We start from the raw sequence: 21,342 nt of genomic DNA, 5'->3' as shown, positions 1-21,342 counted from the left end.
ATGCAGTAAGCATGAGGGGATCAGGCTGTTAGTGACGCTGTCAGTGTGAGTGCCTCAGCCTAATAATGATGAAATAAATTTGAGAGAATAATGCTGATTGTCAGGTGATAAGTGTGAGTGAGTCAGGCTGGTAGTAACGCTGTAAGTGTGAGTATTGAAGCTCATAGTGAAGCTGAAGATGTGAGGTGGTCAGTGTGATTGTGGCACAGTAAATGTGAGAGGGTCAAGGTGATAGTGACATAGTAAGTTTGAGGAAGCAGTGATGTAGTGACACGGTAAGTGTGAGGCGTCAGTCTGGTACTTACATAATAAGTGTGATGGAATCAGGCTGATAGTGACACAGTAAGTGTAAGGAGTCAGGATAATATTAACATAGGAAGTTTAAGGGCGTGACTGATAGTGACAAAGTAAGTGGTTGGCAATCAGGCTGATAGTGACCCAGTCAAAATGAGGGTCTCGAAGTGAAAGTGGCGCAGTAAATGTGAGGGCGCCAGATGGAGACTGATGCAGTAAATTTGAGGGGTTCACGCTGAAATTAAGGCGGTAAGTGTGAGGGCTCAGGTCTATAGTGATGCTGTAAGTGTCGGCGGGTCAGGCTGATAGTGATGCTTTCAAAGACCAAATATCCAAGGCTCATTGTAGTGCTGAATAGCGAGACTTCCCAAGGCGAAGACAAAAATCAATAGTTCTCATCCTGGTCATAAATCACAATGCTTCATTTTGAAATTGTCTTCTCCTGCTTCAAGATTCACCAATGAGGGAACAAAATTTAATTGCAGCACCCTGTTTATCTCTTCAAATATTTTGCAACTCTCAATGAGATTACCTCACTTGTGTTGAAACTGTTTAAAAAAGACCGGATTTGCCCAATTTCAATTCACAGGACTAACGTTCATCCATGACATCAAGACTAATCACCATTCGTGGTATTCCTCATATGGCATTAGTATCTTTCCTAAATTGAGGATTATAATTCCTCATACTGTAGTCCAAGTGCGGTTGAACTGAGCCACAATACATTGGAAATAATGCTTCGCTCTCGTGCCCTGAAATCCTTCTGCAGCTTTCACAACAGACTTCTACAACTGCTACTAGACTTCAATGACTTATCAAAAACTTCTCCAAGATGCAATTCTAAAAATCTGTACATCGGACTTTCTACTTCAAACCTTCGACAAATAATCTCAACACATTACCCTCCTGACAATTATGATAAAGTCAAATCGTTGCTATTTATTAAATCATGAGGGACATGGATAGGTTGACTCATCAAGGTGTTTTCCTGCTGGTGCGGAAGTCAAAATTTAGAAAACATCGGTTTAAAATTAGTGGGTTAGGATTTAAAGGGACGTCAGGGGAAACTTTTTCAAGTGTGTCCAGAATGAGCTGCCAGAGAAATTGTTGGAGACTGGTACAACTGTAACATTTAATGGCATCTGGATGGATATATGAGTAACAAGGTTTAGAGGGATGTGGGCCAAATGTTGGCAAATGTGGCCTATTAATTTACGATAACTGTCCACCGTGGGCAAGTTAGAAAGAAGGGCCACTTTCCGTGTTGTATTGTTCAAGGACTTGATGACTCTAGAACAACCGCAAAAACCTTGCAAATAATTCCGTCAAGACGATTTCAAGTACCAAATCTTCGGTCAATCTTCCTCTCATGTGCTCACAAGTTCATTACCTGTTGTCCGAACTTACGGATTAGTTGCTGGATCCATTCCTGTAAATTGGTTCTGCATTCTTTCTAATTCCGATTTTTTTTACGAATGTAGCTAGTGTTTATGGACTTAGCATCAATATTTCTCATACCATATTTTGATGAATATTAAAAAAAACAACTGTGGCACCAGATGATGAGCAATTGAGTCAAAGTCGATCGGACGCAGTGAGACAATGATCCTCTCTTCATGTGGTGTACATCCGTGACTCTAAAATTCGACGAAGAATCATTCCCACAACTTCAGCTGTGTCAGGATCTCGTTTGCGGTGAAAGCCTGTCAATCTGCTTCGGTAACGTTCGTCTGGGTCTCTGCAAAGGATTTGGCGAAATCTTTGGGTCTTGACAATTTGATCTTCAACCAACCTGCGTATTTCATGAATTCAGTTCGTTTACTATGAAAATTGACAGCTTTTCTGTAACTGTGATGGCCGAGAGGTTAAGGCGTTGGATTCGAAATCCAATGGGGTCTCCCTGCACAGGTTCGAATCCTGTTCACAGCGCTGAATCCTTTAAAAGTCATTAATCTCTTAGCGGAATTTCGTGGAGCTTGAGCTTTGCATTCAATCGAAAGTGGAATTTCAACTGTGAAGAATCCGAAGTCATTTCAAGACGTCCAATTGAATAAATTATATGTCGAGACGCAAAAAGCCACCAACTTCCAACACGAATCAGTTTTAAAACATTTGTCGAACTATCGTGAAATTTGGATGTTCGGGAGTGGGGAGTGGGGGGTTGGGGGTGGAATTAAGCAAAACAAGAAGCAATGCAATGCATTTACCTGCAGGTGAGGAATTTTTTTTTAGGATCAGTTGAAAGTCAAGCTGAGAAAGTTCAACTTAATTTACAGCTGACTCTCAAGGCCAATAATCTATTATATCAGCAGTCAATGAATTCGAAAAAGAAACTCCATGTGTGGAAAGGAACTCGACTGATCCAGGTTCCTGGCTTGAGGTGTGATAAGGCAAGGCGATATCGGTGGAGTAGAATTTTCTGGAAATATTAGAAATGGAATGTTAACGGTCTTCTGCTGTCCACATTCGTAAGAAACTGTGCAATAAGAACTGAATTTGAAAATTAACGATGAAAATCAGACATAGCACTCTGCTTGTGGTGTAGCATTGTTCAGAACAATAGGTTGTTGTTGAGGCTAAAATTGACCAAAATAATCGATGGGGATCTTATCCACGGCCTTCGTTGGAGCAGTTGGTGTGGAGAGCTCAGCTTGAAGAACCAAATGCCAATTATTCATCTTGGCCGTCTGAATTGCTTAGTTAAACATACTCCCACTTTAATGTAAAAACCTTTGCTATCAGAGCTAGATGTTTTCATGTCAGCATGTTCCGATATGTGAAGACACTCCATGGAGTAGATGTGACTTAAATTTTGACTCTAACGTCAGAGATGTTGACACATTTCTGCCCCGAAACAGCACTACCATTGGTATCAAATCAAACTGAACAAAGGACTAGTTCACTTAGACATTTCCTTTCTGCAGACTCTGCCAATGGACCGTTCAGGCCCGATGTTGGAATAGGGCGTGGTAACATCTGCTCGCCAGTGGATCACTTCATTCTGGCTCACGATTCATAAACCGTAATTCATTTTGAATTTCTTAGCCATCAGCATGATAATTGGTACATAATGCACAGGTTTGCTTCTCAAAAGAAAGAGCGAAATCTTATTCAATGCAGACGCAAATTCAAGTTGTCCCTGATCGACCAGAAGACAGATATCGTGAAACAAAATGAATACAGAAAACAATCAATGTTTTCTGGGTTCAACAAAGATGTACTGGAACAACGAAAACAAATATTTGGAACTAAAGTCACATACCACTTCCGGACTAAATGTTCTTGAACCGTTATCTTAATTTGACCTTCATGTCCACCATTGCTGCAAAAATTATCTTAACAACTCAGTACTTTGTGTTCTTTGATATTGTCTTCTTCATGTTTCTCTTGATTTTGAAACTAAAACCGAGCAATAGCAAGGCACCCTATTTCACTTGCAAAGATCAGAAGAAGATCAATTTATAAGAGAACAGAAATAAAGCTACGTCTGTCTTCCGAGAGATATCACAGTTACCATTTCGACTCCAAAAAGTCTTCTTCAGAAGTCTGCGCAATGAACTCGAAATAGTAGACCGAAAATGAAAAAAAAGAAGCCATAATGCCGCGAATACACCACCCGCAAGCACATCAAGTCCTACTCGAATGTGCTGTATTCCTACTCTCAACATCAGTGGAGAACGGAACAAAGCTCATTCTGCAGTTGTCAACCTGTTGTGATGTAGTTTGTAAAGTCAGAAATATGATTAGGTAAAAAGCGGGATGAAAGCGGGATATTGGAAGTCTGAAAAAAGCAAGTGCGTGCTTTGCTTTGAAGAAGGTTGGCAGTGATGAAAATGGAAATTAACTACAGTGAGGGCGGCTTAATTAATACTCAGAATCATTGCAACACACAGGGACGCAATTCTTTTTGATGGGTTTCTGTTCTGCCATTTTATAATCACGACTGCTGTCGGATTTGTTTTCCATTCCAGGCTTAGGTGTCTGCCTGATGGAAGTTTGCACATTCGCCCAATTACTGTGTGGTAGCTCTGGTTTGCTGCTACATTCTAAACATTTGCAGATTATTTGGATTTGCCATTGAACGCACACGGTTACAGAGACAGTGATGTGGACAGTGTCTGGATAGGACGTACTTCAGAGGATTTTTGTGAACTTAAATAGACAGAGTGGGGATAGTCTGCTGATTCCTGGGTGAGCTACATGGACAGAGAGGGGTCAGGGTTTCTTCCCTGAGGGAGAGACATTCACAGAGTTGGATTAATTGCTCTTACCTGTGTCAGTCACGCAGATACTGTAGGGTCAGTCTGCCCTTCCCTGGGCGAATTTCTTTCACAGAGTGGTGACAGTCTGCTCTTCCTTGCCTGAGTGAAACAGAAAGAGCGGGGTCAGTATTCTCTTCCCTCGATAATTTATGTTGACAGTCAGGCTTTCGTCTGCTCTTCTCTGGCGAGTTAATTGGTAGAGTGGGGTTAGTGTTCATTCATTGGGTGAGTGCCATAGAGAGAATGGGATCAGTCTACTCTTCCCTGAGTGAATTACATTTATAGACTGGGGTCAGACTGCTCTTCAGTGAATGACTTATATTGACCATGTGGGATCAGTCTGCTGAGTTACACTGAGAGTGTGGGGTCAGTCTGCCTTTCCCTCGGTGAGTAACACTGACAGAGTGGCGTCAGTTTGCTCTTCCCTCAGTGAGTTACATTGACAGAGTGGCATCAGTCTACTCTTTCCTGTGCGAGTTACATTGACAGAGTGGCGTCAGTCTGCTTTTCACTGAGTGAGTTATTTGGACAATGCGGGATCAGTCTGCTCTTCCCTGGGTGAGTTGCATTGACAGAGTGGCATCAGTCTGCAATTTCCTAGTTGTGTTGAAGTGATCGCGTGAGGTCAGAGTGCTATTCCCTGGTTGAGTCACATTGACAGATTGGACTTCATCTGCTCTTCCCTGGGAGAGTCATATTTACAGAATGGGGTCAGTCTGCCCCTTTCTTAGTGAGTAATATAACAGAGTGCACTCAGTATGTTCTTCCCTGGGTGAGCTACGTTAAGAGAGTGGTGTCAGTCTGCTCCTCCACGGGCGTGTTACTTTCTCAGAATCGTGAGAGTCTGCTCTTCTCTGTCTGAGTTTAACAGCAAGGATGGTTTCATTACTGTCTTCGCTGGATGATTCACACAGACAGAATGGAATAAGGCTTCTCTTCTCTGAGTGAGTTACTTTGACAGAGTGGGGTCAGGCTCGTCTCCCTGCTTGTGTTTCATTGACAGAATCAGATCAGCCTGCTCTTTCCTGGATGAGTGACAGAGACAGAATGGGTACAGCCTGCTCTTCTCTGAGTGGTGTCAGTCTGCCATTTGCTGGGGGAGTTACATATAAAGTGTTGGGTCAGTCTGCTCTTCCCTGGATGAGTAACATTGACAGAGTGGCGTCAGTCTACTCTTCCCCTACATCTTTGGGATAATTAGGGATGGGCAGTGAATCTTATCTCATTGAAAGACAACTGTGTCCCAGAAATGTATTTCTAATAATTGCATGTTCTAATTCGACACTGCAAGCAGTCGGGAATAACTTGAGGAGAGGTGCAGGGTAGAATAATTAAAGTCAAATGCACTGATGCCTCGGAGACATAACACAAGATGTGAGTGTGGAGCTGATGGTGCAAGGCTCAGTGTCAGTGCTATTGGTTCAGCATTTATTGCTCACTGTTCGAAATGACTCAGACACCACTGCTGTCAATTCACAACAATGAGCCTGTTCATCTTGGTTTGAAAATCCCTGCATGTGTATTAACGTGATGAATGGGACGCGAGAGGAGATGAGCACATCCTCTTTATTCTGTCAGTTTAAACAGACGAAAATATCTGTTTGATGCCAATGCAAGAGGATACTGTCTTTTTCTGTGTCTTTTTAGTGGGGCATGCTCAGCATTGAAACGTCTGTTTTTGCATAAGAAGAGTTTTATTGCCATTCATACTGAGCAACATTAATACAGAAAATGCGTATTCGAATTCCTGTGATCAAGTGGTTCAGGCATTGCACATATGAACGAGCAATCTGACTCTTAACGTGGCGCCATAGATTAGCAGGTGAAAACAGCTCCCATCACACTGGTGCCTGCTCATTGTACTTAAAGCTCGTTATTTCTCTCAAGTATTGTGTTGCTGATCGAGAAACTCAGTGTCCTGTTTGAATTGCTGTACATTCTGATTTCGCGTTCCAGCTTCATTGTCCTGGTTTAAATCCAGAAGTGTAGGTTGCTCTTTTTAACTACTATATTAACCTGGAGATTCTTCCCGCAGTTCCACAAGCACTTCTGCTTCTCATCCTCTTATTCTCATTCCTTCATTCCCAGTTTCGTGGAAATTAAGTGGTGAGGCAGGAGACACTGCAGCATTCCTGGGAAATGTTGTTGTAATTGCACTGACACCACGACATGATCAACGTCATTCTCTGCTGTCACCATTCATTCGTTGTACATCAACAGTAAATGCATCGTTTTCCTTCTTCATCTATTATGTAATTACTTTCTTTTTCTGTTGGATAAGGAAATCATTTTTAACTTCGAAAGGGTCTTTAGATTTTGAGGAAGAAATGTCTCCTTGCCTCAGGTCGAAGTGACAGACGCATTATACAGAGAATGTGGGACTACTTCGACCGACTCCAGCCAGGCGTCAGAAAGCCTCTCAGCAATTCGAATCACAAACTGTCTCTGAATGTCAGGCTTTACAAGAGCAGAAATGGGAAATGAGGGATATGGACAGACAGAGAGTCTGAGAATGTGAAAAAGGCCCAGGAAGATACAGAGACAATTATATAAAAAAAACAAAGACCCATATTGAGGCAGACACTGAAAGAAACAATTCTCCATTCGGCGTGACTGCTAAATAACAGAAACTAAAAGGAAATGTAGCCATTAAAACATAGCCTTCCACCAGCTCAGGAAAATGAATGTAGCATGACAGCTGATTAAGTCCTTTTAAGATTGTAAATTCGATATTTGTAAGCTCAACAGTGATTTTGATAAATATCTTGATTCGACAGGTAAGATTATCATTTTCCCAACAGTATAATCTAAAAATCTATAACTAACCTGCTTCCTGTCCATCTTAAGAAAAAAATCCTGTTTCTCTCCACAGATGTTGCCAGGTGTAGCGGGTTTCTCTATCAATTCTCGTTTATAGTTCATATTTCCAAAACCTGTATCTTTTTGATTTTTGATTAACCGGCACAAAACCAAGCATTACCAGGTTCGGACCAGTGGTAAGAAATACTGGTACCACGATATATTTGCACAATAAAACATGCATTCCCTGTCCGAGAATAGAACCAACACTATTGCGGTTAGACTTCCAAATCCTAACTACGAGATTACACGAAATGAAGGCAGACGCTCTTGCACTTATTCTCGATGAAATGGATTTTCCATTTCATTTCTGATCAGTTTCACTGCAGATTGGTTTCTACTCGTCTTCAAGTTTTGCAGAATGGAAAATCCGATTTGGCCCATGGTGCAGTCTGGTTTAAAGACATTCATCTATTCTATTCCCAGTTTCCAGCTTTGGTCCATAACCTTATGTGTTCTGATGTTTCCAGTGCAAATGGCAGTGAAGTTCTCTCTTTGATCTTAGATGACACGACAATGGGATTGAAGTTTGACATAGTCATACTGTGTTATTCCCCACGTCGTGTCTCCCACAGAAAAAGACACACAGACACATTCCCCGAGAGTGGCAGAGTTCTCAGGATTTGACCAGCTCCTTGTGCTTCACTTCAGATGTCGGCTCCAACATGCAAGTTCACTCACCAAAAGGCAGCTTTTGCTTAAACCAAAGCCAGTTCTATAGACAATGAGAGACGTTGATCTGAGCTCTAATTTGAATTGGACGAAAGAAACTGTAAATTGGAAAACCCAAACCCTTCCATTCCGGACAGACAACAGGAATGGACTAGCACGTGCATTCTCGTGATTTTAAATGCGAACCGACAATCCCCTAATTCGATGTCAGGCGTGTTACCAATTCCGTCACTGACCCAAAGACCAGGTCTGGCTGTGACAGTTTGTCTATAGGTAATGTAAACGTCCACATCAGAGAAACAGCATTCACAAGGTGAAAAATCAGCAAACATAATCACCGTCACTGTTTCACTTGGAATTCCCCACTCTGTGAAACATTTCCTTTCACTGTACTTTCATACTTGAAGTTTTTTACCTTCCAGAGCCTGAACTAATTCAGCGAGAACCCACTGGTCATTTCGGGCCCGTCATCCGGAATGGGGCGAGTTGAACGTTGCCTTTCTTGCTGCCAACACATCAGCGCAGCTCAAAACGAGCTCGTGTTAGCATCAGTCTTTACTTAACTTGCTGCAATATATCTGCTGAACAACATCAGATTATCACAGCATTGCCTTCTTCACATTGAAACCAAGGGTGATAATATGAACCGACTTGGAAACTTGGAGAGAGAAACACTGCTGACGAAGACGATTATGACGTGAGGAGCAGGCACTAGAGTTTGTACAGGTCCCAAAGGCTACTGCAGTATCAATGGACATCCCTACATACGAGTCTGAGTTTACATTGCCCAGAACAGGCTTTCATTCCCAGTCAGGAAATGAAGATTTAATTCTCTTCTTGTGAATTATCCGAATGAAAACTAAATCTTGGTTGCACCCAGAACACACACACGGATCCTGCCAGAACAATTCAGTGATCGATCAGCATCTGTCTGGAAGGACAATGGCAGCAAATACAAGCGAAAGCTATCACCACAATTACCCCTCCAAGGTTTTTGCGTTTCCCAGTTGAAAATATTTCGCTGCTTCTTCAAAGTCACTTCATCTAAATCCTTGCCTCATGTCATCATGCCTGTACCCCGCTACTGAGGACATCCAGGGTTCTGCGGAGTAACTCAAACTCTCAATCTCTCGAGTAATTAGGGATTGACGGTGCATCCCATCACATTGAGCAATGACTTTGTCCCAGTAATACGTTTCCAAAAGCTGCAGTTTCTAAGGGAACACTTGCAAGCTGTCGGGAATAAGTTGTGATTCTGAGATGCCGGTGTTGGACTGGGGTGTACCAAGTCAAAAATCACACAACACCAGGTTATAGTCCAACAGGTTTAATTGCAAGCACACTAGCTTTCGGAGCGATGCTCCTTCATTAGGTGTTTGTGGAGGGCTCGATCGTAACACAGAATTTATAGCAAAGATTTGCAGTGTGATGTAACTGAAATTATACATTGAAGAATTGATTGTCTGTTAAGCCTTTTTTTAAAAGTTGCATTCTCGGGTTAGCTGTTAACAATGGTAATAGCTAGACAATATGTTGAAGGCGTTAGCCCCGGTGTTTTTATTAGATTAGATTACTTACAGTGTGGAAACAGGCCCTTCGGCCCAACAAGTCCACACCGCCCCGCCGTAGCGCAACCCACCCATACCCCTACATCTACCACTACGGACAACTTTAGCATGGCCAATTCACCTGCCCTGCACATCTTTGGACTGTGGGAGGAAACCGGAGCACCCGGAGGAAACCCACGCAGACACGGGTAGAATGTGCAAACTCCACACAGTCAGTCGCCTGAGGCGGGAATTGAACCCAGGTCTCTGGCACTGTGAGGCAGCAGTGCTAACCACTGTGCCACCGTGCCGCCCTTCTCTGCCTATGACCTGATGTTTAGATTGATTCCAATCCAAAAAGTGAGATAACAGAGTTTTATATAATTTCATGCAGTTTTTTAGCTCAGAGTTCTACATGAATGTATGTAGTTTCTGAGCAAAGTACAATGTAACTCTGAAAGTACCAAAAAAAATCATCACACAAATATATGTGTGCGTGTGGGTCTTTGTCTGTGTGTGTGTCTCCAGCGAAACCAAAAACTGACAACTCATGAACAGAAACAGAACTGACAAAGAGAACATGTTTTCAGACACACGGACTCATGAATGCTGCCTGTGAGGCAGAGCGAGTCGTCTGGGTCATGAGCTGCTCACACAAATTGCAGCGAGTCAATTCCAAATGGTGCTTTCAACGTACTGACGCCTTAGAGCACCAATACTGCCAGGAAAGTGCTCAAGTAACATGAATCAGAACTGACTAACAATGAACCATTAAAAGTGAAGATTACCAATTACAGTCTCGATTAGACGAGGTGAACATTTGGGCTGATGTCTCCACCGGATCGAGAGGACCAATCACCAGCCTCTCTCATCAGGACAGAAATTAAGGAAATTATGGAAAAGTAACCAAGTTTCGTATCGCAATTTCCCTCCTTTTCGCAACAACAACAGAAAACTGTGAGCAGACTCAATGTGGAACCTAATTTCACATCAACAGAGAAATAAATATCTCCATTCACTTTCAGAGAAACTGTGAAAAATGCAAATTGTCTGGAATATGAAAGTTTGGCGCAGCCTGTTTTTAAGTCGCATATTATGCTGGTGGCCTTTCGAGCTGAAGGGGAACGTGACAACTACAGCAGAAGGGGAAACCAGCGTGGGCACTGACATGTGGTTGTTTTCTGCTGTGCCACATCACAGCCGGGTTCGTAGAAATGACTACTTTTTCTGTTCAACTTTAACAAAACACATCCCTGCAAAACGTTGCCAGCTTCATCCATTATTCACGTGGTCACGCAGGGATACAAACACAAGCCTTGTTAAGAAGTGGAATCTTAAATCAGAGTCTCAGGTCGCTCAGCCACGCGAGCACATAGGCCAAAACCAGAATCCCAAGAGCATGTACCTGATGATACCCTGCAGCATACTCACAGCAACTGCACCAGTTCTGCAGAATAAGCGGTGGAAAGGAATTGCTCTATCTGAGCGGTCGTACTTGTTGTTCTCATCAGAAAATATGGCTTTGAATTTGCTAGCCCATATCAGCTGCCATGCTGAAACGGAATGCAATTCCGATTACTCGCTGTATAAAACTTTACTCATTTTCTCCCCTCAGATAAAGTGATCACTGGAGATGATGAATTCTGCTCCTGGGAGAAACGCCGACTCTCCTGCTGCTCAGATGAACTGAAAAACTGGTTTAGCACTGGAATCCGAGAATGGCAGAACACGTAGCAAGACTATTCGAAACCCAGAGCCAATAAGAGTTCCAACTTTCATGTTATTACTCCATAATAGTGCATTATCCAGCAGAGCCATGAACAACTGCCACCTGGCTGCAAGCTGAGTTAGAAACCTATGTGGGAATCAAGGACATGTGACTCACTTATTGTCGGTAAATCAAACAGTTCTCACTTTGAGCTGTGCACAAATTAGTTCCTATACATATTAAGGGAAGTTCAAAAGCGATCTGAGATGTCAAAGAGGTGGTCACTGTTCGTGATTGCGCTTTGTTCGAGTTGTGAAAAGGCGTCCCGCTTTAGTCACATTCACGTTTCTTGTTGATGACTGAATCAGACAGAAGGTATTTCACTAGAGCTGCACGTGACTTGCAATCCTCTCCCTCGCTGTCATACTTTCCTGGAACTCTGTGAGAACAAGAAAACAAAGTATATACTGTCATTTGGCAGCCTGTCTGTGATCTCCTCATTTTCAGTTACAACATGGCTTAGACTTCAGGCCACACGGTAATATCAGACACAGTATGAGAACAAGAGACGATAGTTCATCTGTGCCTGTAAATCTTTTCATTCTGAATGAACTGTATCCGTGTTTGCTGCTTCGAAACTCGAATATGTGAACTGCTCCAAACTATGATTGAGGATTTCTGGTTTTGGTTGACACACGTTGAGAAACGCCAGACAGAGTTCAAATGAAGCTTTCAGAGCACATTTTCGGATGTATTTGACAGAGACTAACATCATGAATCTAGTGTTCCCTGTGATAGAAGGAAATAAATGCTTTCCTTGTTACTGATCCGGGACACCTTCGCATGTAAAGCAAATGCGGTACTGTTGTTACAGAAAGGATCAGTGCCCGGTAACTGTGTCCTTAAAGTGGACATGATCGAAAAAATAAAGAACACCATATTGAAATGTCCAGGAAATCTTGGCTGAAAAGGCGCAGACAATTTTCCCTGCAGCGCCAAGACAGAGGAACATATGTAACTGCACTCTTAAACAGGATGGCCAGCAGTGATATAAACATCGCCACATATGAAGGACCACTGCGAATAGAAATTTGAAAATGAAATTCACGCAGCAGGTATTCGGAATTATATTCTTTCCACCACTACAGTAGGATTGGGCGAGTAAATTCAAAACAAGGCTTGCTGATGAGTATGCAATAAAGCCCCATCGATCATGATATGAAAGACTGTCGTCCGTAAAGAGGGAACAACAACGTTTCTTCTAAGCTTTGTACTGGGCCACTTTCGCACAAACTGATACGGCTACTCTCCAGTAAATATCAGGGCTCGTGGCATGCACTGTTAGAAATGGTGACCATCAGTGCTGGAAACATCCCTGCACATTCAGAACAAGGAAGAAAACATATCGAATTAAAGCGTAGATGGCAATTAATTGGACTGATATTCCCTTTCACCACAACAGCTAAAATGTGCGGGGAGAGACAGAGTAAGGTTTACTGACCAGGTCACTTTGACACACAATCCTATCTTTCTTTCTGTCCGTTTTTTTTTTGAAGCGCCGATCCTTTCCGTAGGAGATGAAGATGATTACTGCTCCACCACAGGATCATAGTGGGGCCAGAGACCCGATCGAGCTGCTCAGAACAGTTCGTGTTTGCCGAAAATCACTGAAACTGAGATTGATGACACGTAGACACGGTGTAACAGCTGCCAACAGATGTGGAGGGTTTTGGGACGGATTAGGACCCACTCTGGGAAAAAGACTGGATCCTAAGACTGGGGAGTAAGTGTTCAGGGAGAGGACTGGAGAATGGGGTTAAGAACGATATTAGCCAAGATCGAATGGCGGAGCAGTCTAGATATTCTGAAAGCGCTAACCGTCCTCCTTTGTCTTCCAATCTCTGGCCATCTGGCATCTAAGGAAATTTTAGAGACTGGGAAAATGTTTGGAGAGGAAGCAATAAATGTGAAGCTGAATATAAAGTTTGAAGTCAGGGCAAGTTCAATGAAAAGGAAGTTTGTAGAAAGGCAGAGGGACATGGAGATGGAAAAAGAAGTGTCACCAGTCCTGAAATCTCATTCGGTTTTCATTTTCAAGATGCGACCGGACCTGCTGAGAACTTCCAGCAATTTCATTTGTTGATTCTGAAACAGAAGATGGGAGTGATCCTGGACCAATCAGCTCTCCCATGTTCTAGGAATATTTGACTTACCCGTTCGATCAGATCACGTTTGTCCCACACTGAAACCTCAGAATCCTTCCCCACCCCACCCTCGTTACTGGCAATAAACTGTTCATTACATAAACTTACAGGAGCACACACAAGAACAATTGCAAAACGTTCAGGGAGAACTCCGTTCCGTTCCATCAGCACATTCTGAATCAGTTAATTGTTGTTCAGGACCCATGAGACATTAAGCGTCTCTGTCAGACCACTAACAAATGGCCATTCGCGTTCTGTGTCTTTGAATACTTTGGAGAATGCACGGATGTAGTGGAATCTCACGTTTAGAAATGGACATCATTCATAGTATTTTCAGCTGCACTGATAAAGTTGACTCTGGCGCTTCCAGTGAAGTGCAGACAGTTTTCACTCAGAAACCGGAATGTGATGAAGCAGGAGGACATATGTGTCAATGAAAGCAACAAGAGTGCTCCATCAGCGTTCGTTTGCAATTCTGCATGTGGAACGAAGAGCTGGAACTCTATTAAACAGTGAAAACGACTATTATGGGGCTTGGACGCACGACTCTCTGATTAAACACCTCACATTTCATCGAACATTTCATCATATGCAGGCTTGGCACACGCCGAATTAATTTGGTATTTCATTCTGAGCACAATTCACCTGGCACAGCAATTTACAAAGATGCAGCTCATTCCTCCCAATCACAAAGAAAATAATTTACATCTTTCACTTTTGTTATTTCTTCAAAACATTACAATCTATTTAGCACTTGTCCTGGCATTTAAGATTCAAACCGAATATTTTCATACAAAGTGATTAACAGTCACTCTGGCGAACAGTAAATCAGTCAGAAAGTTACCGTAGGAAACCCAATCATTTCCGTTTACAGTGTTGGGAATTTCCCATCTGCTGACGAGACAGAGTCCTCACAATCAACATTTTCTTTGTTCTTCATGCCTAAAACGTTTACCACTTCTTATGTTCAAGACAGGAGTTTTGTTGATAACACGTTCCAAGAACAGGAACAACCTTCCAATCTCCTGAAGCCGTTTCCAATTTAAAATGGAAGCTTTGTTCCTTTCCCACGGGAAGAGCAGTTAATGAGAAAGGAGTTTCCACGAGCTGTGTCCCAGGGTTTGGCAGGAAGCCCTGATTGAAGCTGCAGTGGCCGCTTTGAGTTGGCATCGGGGGATTGGAGAACATGGTGTCGTATTCGGCTGCGTGTAACCGTCTTTCTCCCTATGTACTCGGGTTGAATCATGGATGAGTTTTCGGAACAATGCTGCCTTCCAGTCTCTGGCCATCTGCTATCTAAGGAAATAGAAACAGTTATTTGTTAGTTCGAAGTCCTGGGCAATGTGAAAGATTGAACAGTTCTGATTCAAAACTGGAGACTGGGAAAATTGTTGGAGAGGAAGTAATAAAAGAGAAGCTGAATATAAAGTTGGAAGTCAGGAGACATTCAATAAAAAGGAAGAGTGTGCAAAAGCAGGTGGAGATGGACATGGAAAAGAAGTGCCACTAGTCCCGAAGTCTTAAATCGATTTATATTTCCAAGATGCTACCAGACCTGCTGAGATTTTCCAGTAATTTCATTTGTTGATTCTGAAACAGAAGATGGCAGTGATCCTGGACCAAACAGCTCTCCCGTGCTTTGGGTATATTTGACTTACTGTGTCTATGTCCCACACTGAAACCTCACGATCCTGTCGCACCTCCACTCTCGTTCCTGACAATATACTGTTCATTACGTTAAACACAAAAAGAACAATTGCAAAACGTTGAGGGAGAGTACCCTTCGGTTTCCATCAGAACAATCTGAATCACTGAAAATTGGTTCAGGACCCATGTGACATTGATCCGTCTCTGTCAGACACTTCGGAAGTGGCCATTCTCTTTCCATGCCTTTGAACACTTTGGGTGGTGCATGGTTGGTTTGGAACCTCTCGTTTTCAAACGGACATCATTCATTGTATTTTCGTCTGCATTGATAAAGTTGTCTCTGGCGTCTCCAGTAAAATGGAAACAGTGTTCACTCAGAAACCGACGTGTGATCAAAAGCAGGTGGACAGATGTGTCAATGAAAGCAGCAACAATATTGCACGTGGAACGAAGAGCCGGAATTGTATTAAGCAGTGAAAGCGCCCATTGTGAGGCTTGCACCCACCACCCTCAGATTAAGCATCTCACACTGCACCGACTGAGCCAACCAAGCACGGTGCACTGTGGATTAGTTTGCTATGACATTGTGAGCATATTTCATCAGCAATTTGTTAGGATCCAGTTCATTCCTCCTAATCACAAAAATATCATTCACACCTTTCACTTCAGTTATTCCTTCAAAGCATTACAATCTATTCCCCACTTGTCCCCGGATTTAAGTTTCAACCTTAATATCTTCATATTTTTACCCACACCTTTCTGTCGCTGATGTGATTTCCAATCTCTCTGGCAGACAGTAAATCAGTCGGGAAATTACCTAAGGAAACCCAATCATTTCCCTTTACAGTTTTGGGCATTTCCCATCTGCTGACGAGACAGAGTCGTCTGAATCAACACTTTATTTGTTCTTTCTACCTAAAACCTTTACCACTTCTTATTTTCAAGTCAGGAGTTTTATTTAGAACACGTTCGAAGAACTGGAGCAATATTCCAATGTCCTGAAGCCCTTTCCAATTTAAAGTGAAAGTTTTGCTCCTTTCACACGGAAAGAGCTGTTACTAAGGGACCAGTTTCCACGAGTTGTTTCCCATGGCTTGGCAGAACGCCGCTGATTGATGCTGCAGTGGCTGCTTTCTGTTGGCCTCGGGAGCTTGGAGAAAGTGATGTCGCATTCTGCTGCGTGTAACCCCATGGTCGGGGTAAATGCTTGTGCCGAAATATTTGAGGCTTATTCCCTGGGTGGGCTCGAACCACCAATATTTCAGCCAAATGCACTGACCATTTGAGAGACAGAAACTGGCAACGCAGATATCCAAAAGCAAAGTTATCGACGGGATGTGAGGATCTGTCCGACAGCAGGAACTTGCGTTTTTTCAGAGACGGTCGCTGATTTTATCAGCGAGAGGGTAAGCACACTGAGGAGCTGCAAACACTCAAATTAATAGGCATCCACACATGCGCAGTTCTCTCACATCGTTGCTGACTGACAATGCTGGTATTTGAAGCCACCACTCGATAGAAACTGAAGCTTAAAATCCAGCACATTCGACCGCTCGACCACGCTATCACACAAAAGCCAACGCTCAGATTTGTTATGACTAATGTTTCAGCATGGATTCACTTCAGACACTTAGACCTCGCAAATTTTGTAATGAAATTGGCGTAATTTAAGAAGAAAGACCAAAAAACATGTACAGACAAGGAACAGGCCCTTCATCCATTCAAGCCTGAGCCAATCCAAATCTACTGTTTAAACCTGTCACCGAATTCCTAAGCATCTGTATCCCTCTGCTCCCCACCTACTCATGCATCAGTCCAGACGCCTCTTAAATATATCTACCGTGATTACCTCTCCCGTCTCTGCTGGGAACGCGTTCCAGACACCCACCACCCGCTGTGTCAAGTAGTTGCTGCGTGTCTCCCTCTGAAACTTTTCACATCTCACCTTGAAAGCGTGACCTGTCGGTATTTAATCCTTCAACCTCGGAAATAAAACTTTTCTCTATCTACCCTCTCTGTACCCTTCATGATTATGTAAACTTCAAAAAGGTCTCCCTCAAACTTTCCTTTTTTCTAATGAAAACAAACCTAACCTACTCAACCTCTCTTCCGAGATTGCACCATCCATATGAGGCAACATCCGCTGAAACCTTTTACACGCCCTCTCCAAAGCGTCCACATCCTTTTGGTAATGTGGCGACCACAAATTTACACAGTATTCTAAGTGTGGTCAGACCAATGTATTGTTCAGTTTTAACATGACTTGTTAGCCATTTTATTCAATACCCCATCCAATGAAGCCAAACATATTCTATGCCTGCTTGACCACTCTATCCACCTGTGCAGCAAACTTCAGTGTATAATGGACCTGCACTCACAGATCTCTCTATCCATCAACGTTTTTTTCCCTCAGAGCTGTTCCGTTCATTGTATAACCCCATCTAGAATTAGACTGACCGAAATGCGTCACCTCACATTTGTCTGTTTTGAACCCCAGCTGCCACTTTTCTACCCAACTTTTCACTATATCTATATCCTCCTGTATTCTTTAATAGTCACTTATAATTTCTGCTAGTCCAGAAATCTTCGTGTCATCTGCAAACTTTCTGATTATTGCAACAGTGCTCTCTTCCAAATCATTTAAGTATATCTCAAACAGCAGTGACCACTACACTGACCCCTGTGGAGCACTACTGGTCATCTTTCTCCATTTCCAGAAACTCCATTCAACTGCCACTCTCTGTCTCCCGTTGCTCAGCTAATTCTTTATCCACCTGTCTAGAACACCCTGCACACCATGTTACTTTACGTTCTGTATTTGGTTACCATGGGGAACCTAATCTAACTCCTTACTGCAGTGCATGGATATGACATCAACAGCCTTTCCTTCATCTATCAACTTAGGCACTTCCCCGAAAGACTCAATGCCTCTCACTGATATGCACATTATTTTCTAAATATGAATAGATCCTATCACTCAGTACCTTCTCCAGCAACTTTCCCAACACTGATGTTAGGCCCATTGTTCTGTAGTTATCCGGAATATCCCTACTATCCTTCTTTTACAGGGGACAATATGAGCAACGTTCCAGTCGGCCAGAACATCTCCTGTGCTGAAGGATGCCACGAAGATATCTGTCAGGGCCCCAGCTATTTCCTCTCTCACATCACTCAGGAACCAGGAATAGATCCCATCCGTTCCTGGGGATTTGTCCACATTAATTACTCCTAGCCTGCCCAATACAGCTTCCCTACTTATGTCAACATGATCCAGATTAATCAAATGTCTTCCTCTAGACTCAACATTCATCATGTTCCTCTCCTCAGTGAACACGGATGCAAAATAATCATTCAGAATCATACCCATTCTCTCAGATTTGACATACAGCCTTCCTTAATTTTCCTTTAGTGGACCAATTCTTTCTCTGGTTACCCGCTTGCTTCTTATATATGAATAATAGGCTTTAGGATTCTCCTTAATTGTGCTAGCGTGAAGTTGTTTCATGACCCCTTTTAACACCCTCGATTCCTCGTTTAAGACTTGTCCTACACTTCTCATGTTCCTACAGGGACCATTATGTCGTTAGCTGCCGAGGCGTTATGTATGCTTCCCTTTTCCTCTTGGCGAGTCGTACAATTGTCCTGTCATCAACAGTTCTCAAATCCTTTGCCTTCAACGGTACATGCCTATCCTGCACTATATTTAAACTATCTTTGAAACATATGAACAATGGACTTTCCTACAAATAGCTGTGTCCAATCTACATTACCGACCTCCTGCATAATTTTGATATAATTAGCTTTGGCCCAGTTTCGTACTCTTTCCTTAGGACCACTCTCATCTTTGTCAATGAGTATTCTAAAACTTACAGAATATTGGACACTTCCCAAAGAAATCACCCACGGCAACTGCTATCACCAGCCCTGGCTTATTCCCCAATATCAGTTCCAATATGGCCTATTCCCTCGTCGGACTATTGATATACCGCTCCAGAAAACTCACCTGGAGGTTTCTTACAAATGGTATCCCATCCAGACCACTGTCGCTAAGAGTATCCTTGTCAATGTTGGGAAAACGGAAATCTCCAATCAACACTAAATTATTGCCTCGACGTCTTTCCATGGTCTGTTTAACTATTTTTTCTTTCACCTCACGCTCTCTGTGATACAGCCCCAAAAATCTAACCTCACCCTTCTTATTTCACTGCTCCATCCATAGTGTCTCACGACCCAAGCCCTATATGGTGTCCTCCTTTCGCACAGCCATGATATCATCCCTGACCAGCAATGCAACTCCTTCCCCTTTTACTTCCCTCCCTGTCCCGTCTGAAGCGTCTATATCCTAGAACATTTGGTTGCCAACCATGCCCTTCCTTCAACTAAATCTCTGTGATCGCAATAACCTCATATTCCAGGCACCAACCTCAGCCCTAAATTCATCTGTCTATACTCCATGCATTAAAGTAGATGCATTTCAGGCCAGCAGTTCTTTTGCATTCATCTGCTCTCTGCCTACTCTTCCCATTATTAATGCTATCTTCCAGATTCTTAGCGTTTCCAGTTTCCGCCTCACCGCCGACTTGTTTAATCTTGTGGTTCCCAGCCCCCTGCCACATTAGTATAAAACCTCCCCAACAGCAGTAGCAAAAACTCCCGAAAGGACATACGTTCCCATCTGGTTCAGATGTAGATCAATTTTCTTATAGTTCCACATTCGCCAGAACTGGTCACAAAATCCAACAAATCTGAAACCCGCTCTGCAGCACCATTCCTCAACTCACGTGTTCACCGTGCCATTTTTTTATTCATTTCTCCGCTGGCAGTCACATGGCACAGGCAGTAATTCCGACATTACTACCTTTGAGGTCCTCCTCTTTAATTTCTCTCCTAGCTCCTTGAATTCTCCCTGCAGGTCCTCATCTCGTTTTTTTTTCGTTGGTGCCTGTATGCACCAAGACAACTGGCTGTTCACGATCCCCTTTTCGAATGCTCTTCAGCTGATGGGCGACATCCCTGGCCTGAGGACCTGGGAGGCAACATAACTCTCCAGAATTGCTGATGCTCCACAGTGAGTCCACCCGCAGCTCCAGAGTAGACACGCGGTCAAACAAGTGCTGCAGCTGGACATACTTCTTGCAAGTGTAAGTTTAGAAAACCTTTACAAGGATTTCCAAGGTTTGCGCTGCTTGGACATGAGAACGAAACTGAAAGGCTTCGTCGGGTTCCCAGGAGTTTCAGTGCTTATGTTTGGCCTCACAGAAGCTTATAAAATCATGAGGAAGACAGACAGAGTAAATAGTCAGGGAGCACTTCTTCACAAGACACGCTAGTTCAAATCTACATAGCAAACGTTTAACGTGAGAGAGGAAAATTTTAAAAGGGATGTGAGGGACACATGTTTTTTCAAACAGAAATTTTGTGTGTGTAGGATGACTTGCCACATTTAGTGGCAGAGTCTGGTGCACTCACAACATTTCAAAGGCATCTGAATGGGTGTACAGACAGGAAGACCTCGGAGAGATAAGGCACAAATATTGACAGAAATGTATGGATTAATTTCGGTTATCTATTCAGCAAGGGCAAGTTGGATCACGGGATTTGTTTCCATTCTCGACAAGTCTGAGATGCTCCAGCCACCGGCAACAGTTTGAATACACCATTTGCAAAAAAAAAAAACGCATGTTGTTTGTTACTCAGCCAGCGAGTTTGGCTATTTTGTTTGGAGGGTGGATGAGCCCAACCGATCCAGAGATGAAGGTTTTCCGGATATTTGCTGCCAATGACCATTCTTCTTGACACTTTCCCAAGTTCGCCATCAAAGATATTGGCTGAAGAAAAATACCTCACGTATCGCATTACCCACTTTGCTCTCCAGCGAATCCAAAAACTGAAAGCTCTTAACGTGGAACAGAATCAAAACTGAAAAGGCAGTACCATGATCAGACACACCGAAGCTTAAGTGCTGTCTGTGAGGCACTGTGAGTCGTCTCTGACATGAATTGTTCGCACAAATAACAGCAATGCATTTTCCAAACCTACTGGAGATTTAGTGTATTGCCAAGTCCCAGAAAGTGCTCAAGTATAATAAAACAAAACACAACAACGAACCATTAAAAGTGAACATTTACAATTATATCCGTGATTAAATT

General features: G+C 42.9%; 1 non-coding gene across 1 annotated transcript; it reads left to right on the top strand.

Annotated features, from left to right (window-relative positions):
* Nucleotides 1-2,141: 2,141 nt before the first annotated feature.
* On the top strand, nt 2,142-2,223 carry trnas-cga (transfer RNA serine (anticodon CGA)). Its single transcript has one exon. It is a non-coding gene; the product is annotated as a tRNA-Ser (tRNA).
* Nucleotides 2,224-21,342: the final 19,119 nt, after the last annotated feature.

This window comes from Chiloscyllium punctatum, chromosome 23 (assembly GCF_047496795.1).
Source record: "Chiloscyllium punctatum isolate Juve2018m chromosome 23, sChiPun1.3, whole genome shotgun sequence".
Classification (NCBI taxonomy): Eukaryota; Metazoa; Chordata; class Chondrichthyes; order Orectolobiformes; family Hemiscylliidae; genus Chiloscyllium; species Chiloscyllium punctatum.
Note: the sequence above shows the minus strand (reverse complement) of the source record. Positions and strands in the feature narration are given on the sequence as shown.